General features: G+C 34.6%; 1 protein-coding gene across 1 annotated transcript in view; it reads left to right on the forward strand.

Annotated features, from left to right (window-relative positions):
• Positions 1-10,536, forward strand: part of LOC125654951 (uncharacterized) — a 188,173-nt gene that overhangs the window by 171,494 nt on the left and 6,143 nt on the right. The gene's annotated exons all lie outside the window — the stretch shown is intronic.

Below are 10,536 nucleotides of genomic sequence, written 5' to 3' on the forward strand. Positions count from 1 at the left end.
CAAAAGGGTACTAAGGACCTATTCTAAACCGGATCCCCACGGTACTAGGCCAACTGTGAAAGAACTCTTGATTATCATGAAAAAAAATTGAGAGAACATTTCTCTATTTCAAAATGCCATATTTAAATTTTAATGTTGCATAGGGATTGTGTTCAATTTATCAAACACTGAAATGTTGCATAAAATTTACCATTTTCACGCAGAAAATACTATAGTGTGTTTCATGTTTGTGGTATATATGTATGTGAATGTACATATCACAAGCAAAGAAAGATATCTTAAAACTACTCAACTTAATATTTCGTGTGTGGAAACATAATCGTGTTCCTGATTTGGCAGTAAAATGTGAATCTATTTTATGAAGAAAGTAAATTTCATTGATTGGATCTATTGGGGTGGGGGAGTATACCACCCATTCATAATTTTTTGAAATGTAACAATGTCCTTAATTAAACTCATTAATGCATGCAGCACACCAAATAAATTTAGAATGAATGAAAAGTGCATGACATGTATTTGTATGATAATCATTTGGAACATATGCAATGAAAAATTCCAACTTTTCCTTATACGATATGATTTTATGACAATTATGGATTGTTTCAAAGTGGAGGGAAAGCAACAATAAAAGGAAATTAGAACATGACAAGCTAGATGTAGTACAATACATGTATACCATTGCCATATTATATTCTATTATATAGCTAATAAATAGTATATTATATAATCTGCGTAAAATCTAGAGAATGTTAGCGCTCAATATCCTGAGAATTTTTTGAACGCTAACTTTGCATTGCGTAAATTGTGTGCGCCCGAAACATTCCGAGTATGAACGTTCAATATTGATTTTACCGTAAGGACGTAAACAAGACAATGACGGGTTTAATATTGAACAGTTAAGAAATGCATGTTGATATTGGACACTTTCACCTTAGATGCCAATATTGATGAATTCCCGTCTCTTTTGGAGTAATTTGAGTGAAAATTGATATAATTTAACAACTAAATACTTAAGCTATATAATAAAAGGGTTCGCAAGCTCGAGCATGTTGACAGCCAACTCGTGCCAATATTCACCAATATAAGTTCAATAACCCTATAATACATATCTATGTACCAGTAATAGTTTTAAAACTTGATCTAAAAACTGCAAAGGACACCAGGGGACTGTGTATTGTATTTAATATGTGTAACATTTGCACATTAAAAATAATACCCAAGGTACAGACTAATATGTACTAATCAGAAAGATAAACTCAGAATGGTAATTGTTCGTTGATTCTGATTTTTTCTATTCCGTTTCTGGTTTAGAACGAATGACCTGATTACTCCCTGTTATATCTAACGCTATTGTTTACTGGATAGATATTCTATAGAATTTGAAGACAACTGTAACTTCCCTGTAACTGGAACTTAACTTGTTTTAAGTTCCTCCTAATGTGATTCAGGTTCTCGATATTTGATTCCGTTGTCTTTAAATGTAACCGGCTTTTTTTTTTTACCCCGCGTCTAATTGATGCTCAACGAAACAACACAATCGGACGACTGGAATCAAATGCGTTACAATTTGAAAATATTTTGCAAAGCATTATATAACATATATTTGTCAAACAATGACTGAACCATCAACTTTTGTTTTACGTTCCCCTTTAAGAACTAAAGATTGATTTTATGAAAAACAAATGTCTCCTCAGCTCCCCAAATTGGAAGTGCTCCAAATGAAACCGCCTCCCGTTATTGTACTACATGGTATGGAGGAGAAAACATGAGTAGGAACATAGACACTGTGAACTCCGATAAGCCACATAGGAGAAGTATTCACAAAATATGTTACATCCTCCACCCCTCAGATCCACTATAAATTTAAGGATAACATTTGGATGATCCTGTCCCTACAATATGCACATCTGCAAATGACATTTAAGTAATGTACAAAATGGCAAGTCTATCGGATGAACCATGCAGGAGGAGAAGCGTTCACAAGCTATTTTAACATCATCCATCCCTCTTGGATCCACTCTAACTTTTAAGAAAAGAATTGGACCCTCCTGTACTGACAATATGCACATAAAACAAGGGTAACGAAGCATTGTACAAAGTTTCAAATTTATATGATCAGTCATATAGGAGGAGAAGCGTTCACAAGCTATTCTAACACCCTCACCCTTCTTAGATCCACTATACCCTTTAGAAAAATAATTGGAAGCAACACACACACACACACACACACACACACACACAGAGAGAGAGAGAGAGAGAGAGAGAGAGAGAGAGAGAGAGAGAGAGAGAGAGAGAGCATTGGTAATCATTGATTATGATATTCATGTATGTATGCTGACACGGGAAATTTAAATATCCATCCCCTTTCATTCTGATATTTTTTTTATTTCCCACATTGTTTTCTTTACATGTTATTTTTTTCCGCTGACACGGGTTAGGACTAATGAATGAGCCACCCCCCCCCCCCCCTTTCCCTTCTAAAACGATGTTACGTGCTTAGTTGTCTATCTCCCTCTCAGTCAAAATTAAAATAAATACAATCTATACTACAACATCATTGGATTTACTGGATAGTTCTTTGATTTAACCTTCATAATACATGTTAATGCAAGCGGACTATAGAGGCATTTTTTTCCTTCTTCGCTAGCCCCAATTATTCGTCCACGAAGGCACAGTTGACTCAAAACCCATTGCTAGCGAAGATGAGATGAATTTTACCCCCGTATTATGTTATAACTGACCAAAACCTAGTACGTTTGTTTTACAACTTTCATTCCGAAGACGCGCAAGTTTGTGAGTCACTGAATATATACGAGAAAACGTCTGCATTTTTATTTCAATCGTTGTCAACTGAATATTTTGTGATATTTCAAGACTACATGTACTCAATTCAATATATTGGATCTCATCACCACTATGCAATGGTATAGAAAGATATAACGGCAAAAAGCTGTTATATATACATGTAGTAAATAATACATGTGTGTAATAAAGTATTTATCAAGTTAGAAAAAAACAACGTGTTATTATTAATGTGAAGTATGGACATTCTAGGTAGGGGAGCACATTTTATTTCATTATTTTCTTAATAAAAGTACGACGTTTTCTAAAGGTTTGTTTAAAAGTAAAGATATTTTTAATTTTTATTTGTTTAGGTGATAAAAATTTGATTCTTTGCTCACATTGCATCACAGTTGAGTACTTAATGAAATTCCTCTCCAATGTAAACATGTATATAGCAGACCTAAATCACCCATTCCTAATTACAGTGGAAACCTTACGTTAGAAATAAACCACTACTTATGGTACACATTTCTTTGAGCTGTCATTTATCAAATTGAAGTAACTGGCAGGTGATTGTCGTTGTTCATAACTCTTCTTTTATTTGGTGAAATTGTGCTCCACGTGCCGTAAAACAATGTACCGACAAGTGGTGGGAATAACACAAGTGTTTATTTGCAGGGTGTCGAGAATTTGGGCGTTTCATAAAAAGGTGTGAACGTCTGCAGGGAAGTCTACATACGGATATGTACCGAAAACACCAACGTATCATTAAACAACAATTACAAGAATTGAATGATTTATAGCTAACTTCTAAATAATGAATGGGGTGGGGGTATGCATGCTGGCCAAACGAAAAGGTTTTTTGGGTGAATCATTTCGGAAATTAATTATTTGTTTTATCACACGGAGGTACACGATGGCATCGATGTAGGTACAGGTGACATCCACTGAGATGCGCGGTGGCATCCACGGATATCCTCCGTGGACTTCAATGTCTAGCTCTCGCGGAAAAAAATAGAACTTCAAAGGTGCCGACAATTTTAAAGGTCGACCGTGTTTGGGGCAAATTTGTTCCACCGCGTTGCGTGGAACACGCATATAACTCGTATCGTGTACTGTATATCGGGGAATAATGTACCAAACATAGATTTGCTCTATCTTCTGAACGAACCTTATTTTGTAAAGCCTTATAGAACATGTATTCGTCAGAATGTGACTTTGAAGAATAAACCACTATCAAATGTTGTCTTGTATACCCGTTCGAAAAATACAAGGACTGGCCCCTAAAACTGAATATATCATACAGGTATATATCTCGAAAACCCAAACATATTGGTAAACGTTGATTATAATGAACAAACGTGGTGTAGATAATGAGGATACCTATTCAACAATATTTTTTGGGAGGACGCCTTATATAAGGGGTCAGGAGGGGTAAAAAAATCCGCATGGTCTCAAAATCCGGAAATAATTTCTTTACATTTTTACGCGAAATTGTAATAATGTTTTGCAACTGCTGAAGTCAGCTAAACGACCATTGATGACACAATTAGTGATTTATAAGTAATAACGTACAAAAGTTTGATCACATCAATCGTCGCTAGCCACGACTGAAACGTACCTTCGTCTCCCCCTTTCACCTGTGGTTTCCGGCGTGAAAAAAAGTGAGGACAACTAACAGTGATCAATACCATAATTTCTATAAGCAATACAAAATATTCATCTACATCTCTATCTGTGTATCCATCCATCTATTTTCTATCTACAGTTTGTGTATCAATATTTATCCTCTAAAGAATTAAGCGAATAATATAAGGTTTACTTTCAATCAAAATCGATGTTTCTGTATGTACCTGGTTTGGGTTTTTTCTCTCGTCACATCACGTGAGGTGTATGTGCATGGTGAGTATTTCTACATTGTTTTATTACTACCACGATCCGGTAAAATGAAAAAAACGAACTGTTCATCTATAACAAAATTATCACGAAAAGGCATTCTATATAAGATACCATATCTCGAATCCTGTGTATGAAAGTTTCTACAAAGTCCTTGCTAAATTGTGTTATATAGGTTACCTGGTGGATCAATCTAATTAAAATCAGACGTCTTAGATCCGCGCCGTATACTCTGCGTAAGAAGATCTGACATAACTCGACTATGGGTCATATTCATTTGAACTTTATGTTAGGCAATCAGCGCGTCGCCTATGAAGTCGTCGGTGTTCACAATTCAAAGAAAATGGAAGTGGTTCTAGATGTGACGTCACAGTGCACCATTTGCGTCGACTAACGTTATTTTCTTCGCGTTAACTAAGTTAAACTGGTTCCCCGCTGATTGGTGCTACACACAAACAACGGGTAAGCGGTACTTTAGTTAGCCCAAACCCGTAGAGAAGCGAGATCAACAGGGAACCCTATTTATAACTAAGTAAACCATTTTCAAAACTATTCAAATCGTACCCATCCCTGTCCATACATAAATCACATTTCACAATCAATTTAATTTGGGTGTATTTTACATTCTACGATTTGTTGTTTGCATGAACGGAATAGATTAGGCATTATTGCGAAAGTTTAAAAGTCCTTATATGAGAATAAACAAAGCTATAGTGTGGACTATACTTCTGTGGTAGAGAGATTACTGCAACTTATTTACGAATTGCCGGAAACCGCCTAAATAGCTATCATTGTTTGTGTGATGCAATCTGACTAGCTGATAGTTTTTTTATGAACATTCCAAGCGAAAGGTCATGCTGACATGACCCCCTATGTAGTTATGTCAGATCCTATAGTAACGATTGTGAGCATATCTTAGGATCTGATTTTAATTACATTGCCGGGTGGATGAACATTATGTCGATATGGCGATTGCCTTGGCGACACAATGCACTTTGACTTAATTTATCAAAACATAAATCATTCGTATGTACCTGGATGTCTTAATAATTCGGACAATATCAAGATTTTCTTAAGATATGATAGAAACAGCTAGGATGGGGCCTTACGGAAATTTTCTGTCTGAAGATTAATGTCATAAGATAGTTAAACTGGGCTCTGATCAGTGGGAAAACCAACATTGTAACCCATTAAACACTCCTTTTTGATATCAAGTTATAGTCAGGAATTTCTGCAATGAATAACAAACATCTTATATTTCAAAATGTTTTTACCTCAAGTCATTATCCACGCTTGTTATATCAAATTTGGAAACATTTTAGGGTCATAGCACTGGAACGATAAAATGTCTCGAGAAGGAAACTGAATATCTTTTGGGTTTTACATTCGGTGTATATATTATTTTTCTGCGTGTTTTACTTTTTTAGATAACGTTAACATTCAATCTGACTACGACTGTGACTTAACTTAAAGTCCCAGAAATATTAACTTCTTGAATGGAGTATTTGATTGATACTTGACTTGGATTCCCCATTTTCATAACATAAAATTGTTTACCTGTTACCAGGACCACCATTTCTATAATTTTCTAAAGTGTTTCCACCTAAGTATGTGTATGCCATTAAAGTGTAATCTATTGCTAAGTGGTACTGACTAAAACCCGGTCTCGGCCCTGGTCTTCGGTCTCGGTCCCGTGACTAGAACACGGTCTTCGGTCCCCGTCCCTGATAGTTTTATTCGATATAAACATAATATATCAGGATATTTGAGCCTTATTTCTCAATAACTTAGGTATGACATCTCATGCATGCATTCTGATAGTAAATTGATCATATCATTTTCTTCTTTCGTAAAATAATATGTGAAAACTCCGGGACCGGTGGGACCGAGAAATAAAAACAGTGCTAAAAGCCGGTCCCGGTCTCGACATTTTTCCTCAATAGCCGCTTTATTCTACCTTTTCATAAAAAAGATAAGGACGTGATACTCAATGGCATCCCTTTGTATACATATATTTCTGATTTATTGTGTGTGTAGGTTTTTTATTCCAATATTCTTTATATTTATGTCAGAATCGAACAGAACTACATATATGTACGTGACATTTTCTCCCAAATGATCGCGTTACACTACCTTTTCATAAGAAGATAAGGATGTAGAAGGGAACTAATATATTTGTACTTATCCTGGTGTATTTGTTTGTAATTTACAGTTAGTTTATTTGTTCATTTATTTTATTTCTTCTATTCCGGTCAAAATCAGTTTTCAAAGATTCATGTTTTGTATTCCGAACCCGATCTCTTTATATGGGTATACATTTTACATATATTTATATATAACCAATGAATAATAACTATAAAATATTTCTTCCTTTCTTATTTGATACTTAGTTTTTTTTTTTCAGTTGTGGTAGATACAATACTTAAAAAAATCTACCTAATATATTTATAGTATCTATAAAAGTGTGTTATACATAGAGCACATGCTCACCAAAAATGTCAGATTCTGTATACTTATACAGAAGATACCCTCTAACTTTAGATGATCTTCAAATAATCTATGGCATGTTTTTACTGTAATATTATCTGGTAACTATATTCATTGTGAATAGTTATATACTTATATGTAGAAACATATTAATAATGCTGTACAAAAACTGTTTGTTTCCTATTTTCAAACTAGTTCTAATTGTAACGGGGACCGTTACAGATGTTCCCCAAACCTCCTCCAATTAAAAAGTGATGTTCTTGTGAATCTATAGCAAAAAATCATTTTATTTTAGCCTTTAATTACATGTAGTACGTTCAATATTGTCATTTCAGTACCAAAAAATGAAAGAAAAGGTTGCACGCGCATACACGCGCACGCGTGTATGAATCCGAATTTTTGTTGATGTCGTTCAACAGGCATGTGTATCATATACCCACAGTGTGAATTTCATAACGTTTCCACCAACTATAAGGAAGTTATAGCGATTTTAAAATCGTCCAATCAGAATTCAGCACACGTACATGCACGTGCTGAGCAGTAATTCTAACAACAGCAATTTGTAAGGAGTACCAAGACACATCTAAACCATTAATATCAATATAATTTGATGAAAAACAAAAACGTTATCGTCCTTTAAAAATTGAACCTTTAAAAAACGTTACACGCGCATGTGCGTGTGCGTTGACATTTTTGTGTTACATCAATATATAGATACACGTATTGTCTATGTATGCTGTGAATATCATCTCATTTGCTTCATCAAAAAGATAGTTACAAACGTTTTAGTATTATCCAATCAAAATGAAGCGCACGTGCATGCGCGTGCAAATTCGTAATTTTGACGATGCATATCAGTTAAGGGTCTCAATATCTACCTATGATATGAATTTCAAGCCATTTCAATGAACAACAAAAAAGTTAGACTGATTCCAAAGTTAGTGTACAAATTTTGTAATGCGCGTGCACGCGCATGCATGCGCGTGCTGACAAAATAACTATTATTTTTCATATGTACAAATGATATACTATCATCCTATTTAGGTTTTATATCGCTTCCTTTAATATTCTGATTTTCCATTTTTTGTACCAAAATTGCAATGCACGTGCGCGCGCATGCATGCACGTGCAGACAAAATGACTATCACTATGCACATCTACAAACGCTATACTATCATCCTGGAAAGTTTCATATCGATCCCTTTTGTAGTTTCTGAGAACATTACCGGACAAAAAAGTACCGGAGAAAAAGAATAATAATAATAAGAAGAAGAAACAGAGTAAAAACAATATGTTCCCAAACTTTGTCTGGGGAACATAAATATCTTATATTTCAAAGTGCATAAATCTGACATAAACTGACAATGAAATCTACATTTATAAATATGCAAGACATACATGTAAATTCATTTAAGGTGACTCCATACTCGCGATTTTATCTGATACAAGTTTTAAAAGTGTGTTTATTTCCATTTATTAGAGTTAAAACTAACAAATTATCAAATAAAATATATTGGTCATCAGACTTTTTCAGATGTGAGACATACATATATAAAATCATATATCACCATCAGAAAATTGCAATTTCCCTTAAACAGTGTTATCAAAATTTCAAAACAACTGGTTATGACGATATAATAGCATTCATAACAATTTCATGAAACTGTTTCTTCACAACAATCTACAAAGTCTCTGTAAGAAATAAAGGAAATCTATCGCGTAATAAACTTCATAAAGAAATCAATAAAAACAGAGTTATTGCCCTTGGGTTCAATATTTTGAAACTTATCGTAGATTATTCATCTATTACTTAGACTTTTAAAGTAGTTTATTTTCAACAAGATTTTTTACAATAACTATCGGAAAAGACTCCAACAAAAGTTATGTTCCTATCATGCACAAATCTAAATAAATCATTGATTTTGCAAATTCTGATGACATCATAGGAGGGTGGAATTACTTTAAGATATAAATTTCAGTTTTTAAAATACAAATAGGCCTTCTGTTAACGCTTCATGAAAAGTATGCCTGCGTGAACCATTTTATACCCTCATGTATATTTACTAACCATTCAAAAGTTATGGCTAAGGTTAAAGATTTTCAAAAGTAGGTCAAATTTGAAAGGTGAAGAATAGCATGTAAAGAAAGGTCTTGTCACAAGGAGTACACATGTGAAATATGAAAACCCTATCAACATGCATCCAAAAGTTATGTCGAAAGTTCAAGTTTTTGCTGACAAACAGACGGATGGACCAACAAGAGGCCCATGGGCCACATCGCTCACCTGAGTCACCTTGGTCCATATCAGAAGATTTTCCATATCTATTTACATGTAAAACCGTAGTCCCTATTATGGCCCAAACCTACCCCTGGAGGCCATGGTTTTTGCAAACTTGAATCTACACTATGTCAGAAAGCTTTCATGTAAATGTGAACTTCTTTGGCCCAATGGTTCTTGAGAAGAAGATTTTAAAGATTTTTCCTATATATTTGTATGTAAAACTTTGATCCCCTATTGTGGCCCCATCCTACCCCGGGGGGCCATGATTTTAACAAACCTGAATCTGCACCATATCAGAAAGCTTTCATATAAATCTCAGCTTTTATGGCTTAGTGGTTCTGGGAAGAAGATTTTTAAAGATTTTTCCTATATATTTGTATGTAAAACTTTGACCCCCTATTGTGGCCCCATCCGACCCCCCGGGGCCATGATCTTAACAATTTATAACCTGCACTATATCAAGAAGCTTTCATATAAATCTCAACTTTTCTGACTCAGTGGTTCTTGAGAAGAAGATTTAAAAGATTTTTCCTATAAATTTGTATGTAAAACTTTGATGCCCCCCTTGAGGCCCCATCCAATGCCCGGGGTCCATGATTTGAACAAACTTGAATCTGCACTATATCAAAAAAAAAAAAAAAGAAATAACAAACAAACAACAACAAAAAAACCCAACAAAACTTTGACCCTATTGTGGCCCCATCCGATCCCCGGGGGCTATGATTTTAACAATTTAGAATCTGTACTATATCAGGAAGCTTTCATATAAATCTCAACTTTTCTGGCTTAGTGGTTCTTGGGAAGAAGATTTTTAAAGATTTTTCATATATATTTGTATGTAAAACTTCGATCCCCTATTGTGACCCCATCTGACTCCCGGGGGCCATGATTTTAACAATTTAGAATCTGCACTATATCAGGAAGCTTTCATATAAATCTCAGCTTTTCTGGCTCAGTGGTTCTTGAGAAGAAGATTTTTCAAGATTTTTCTTATGTTTGTATGTAAAACTTTGATCCCCTATTGTGGCCCCATCCTACCCCAGGGGGCCATGATTTTAACAATTTAGAATTTGCATTATATAAGGAAG

The sequence above is a fragment of the Ostrea edulis genome, chromosome 7 (genome assembly GCF_947568905.1).
Source record: "Ostrea edulis chromosome 7, xbOstEdul1.1, whole genome shotgun sequence".
In the NCBI taxonomy this organism is placed as follows: domain Eukaryota; kingdom Metazoa; phylum Mollusca; class Bivalvia; order Ostreida; family Ostreidae; genus Ostrea; species Ostrea edulis.